Here is a 1,667-nt window from a genome sequence, read left to right on the forward strand (position 1 = left end):
AGGAGTAAGCGTCTTTTAATTTCATGGCTGCAGTCACCATCTGCAGTGATTTTGGAGCCCAAAAAAATGTCTGACACTGTTTCCACTGTTTCCCCATCTATTTCCCATAGTTTATGTTAATGAAGTGACTTTTGGAAAGCCACCAAGCTAGTTGTCAGGGGAACCAATCAGGAGATTGCACTTTTTACTCCATTCCCCAATCCCTAGAAGAAGGAAGAGGGGCTGGAGATTAACTTAATCCCCAATGGCCAATGATTTAACCAATTATACCTACATAGTGGGGCTTCCCAAGTGGCTTGGTAGTAAAGAATTCACCTGCCAATGCAGGAGACTCAGTTTCCATCCCCAGGTAGGGAAGATCCCCTAGAGTAGGAAAGGGCAACCCACTCCAGTATTCTTGCCTAGAAAAATCCCATGGACAGAGGAGCCTGGTGGGCTACAGTCTATGGGGTTGCAAAGAGTCAGACACAACTTAGCGACTGAGTACATACACACACAAATACACACACTCCTATGTAGCGACACCTTCCTAAAAATCCCTAGCCTATGGGGTTTGGAAGAGCATGGCAAAGGATGAGATGGTTAAATAGCATTACCAACTCAATGGACTTGAGTTTGACCGAACTCCAGGAGATAGTAGAGGACAGAGAATCCTGTTTCTAGTAGAGTAGAAACACAGGCGTTCCCCTCGAGGCACTTTAAAAACTAGCCCAGATCAGATCAGTCGCTGAGTCGTATCTGACTCTTTGCGACCCCATGAATCGCAGCTCGCCAGGCCTCCCTGTCCATCACCAACTCCCAGAGTTCACCCACACTCACATCCATCGAGTCAGTGATGCCATCCAGCCATCTCATCCTCTGTCGTCTCCTTCTCCTCCTGCCCCCAATCCCTCCCAGCATCAGGGTCTTTTCCAATGAGTCAACTCTTCACATGAGGTGGCCAAAGTACTGGAGTTTCAGCTTTAGCGTCATTCCTTCCAAAGAAATCCCAGGGCTGATCTCCTTCAGAATGGACTGGTTGGATCTCCTTGCAGTCCAAGGGACTCTCAAGAGTCTTCTCCAACACCACAGTTCAAAAGCATCAATTCTTCGGCGCTCAGCCTTCTTCACAGTCCAACTCTCACATCCATACATGACCACTGGAAAAACCATAGCCTTGACTAGACGGACCTTTGTTGGCAAAGTAATGTCTCTGCTTTTGAATATGCTATCTAGGTTGGTCATAACTTTCCTTCCAAGGAGTAAGCGTCTTTTAATTTCATGGCTGCAGTCACCATCTGCAGTGATTTTGGAGCCCAGAAAAATAAAGTCTGACACTGTTTCCACTGTTTCCCCATCTATTTCCCATGAAATGATGGGACCGCATGCCATGATCTTCGTTTTCTGAATGTTGAGCTTTAAGCCAACTTTTCACTCTCCACTTTCATTTTCATCAAGAGGCTTTTGAGTTCCTCTTCACTTTCTGCCATGAGGGTGGTGTCATCTGCATATCTGAGGTTAGTGATATTTCTCCTGGCAATCTTGATTCCAGCTTGTGTTTCTTCCAGTCCAGCGTTTCTCATGATGTACTCTGCATATAAGTTAAATAAACAGGGTGACAATATACAGCCTTGACGAACTCCTTTTCCTATTTGGAACCAGTCTGTTGTTCCATGTCCAGTTCCTGT

Source organism: Bison bison, unplaced genomic scaffold (genome assembly GCF_000754665.1).
Source record: "Bison bison bison isolate TAMUID 2011002044 unplaced genomic scaffold, Bison_UMD1.0 scf7180017864313, whole genome shotgun sequence".
NCBI lineage: Eukaryota > Metazoa > Chordata > Mammalia > Artiodactyla > Bovidae > Bison > Bison bison.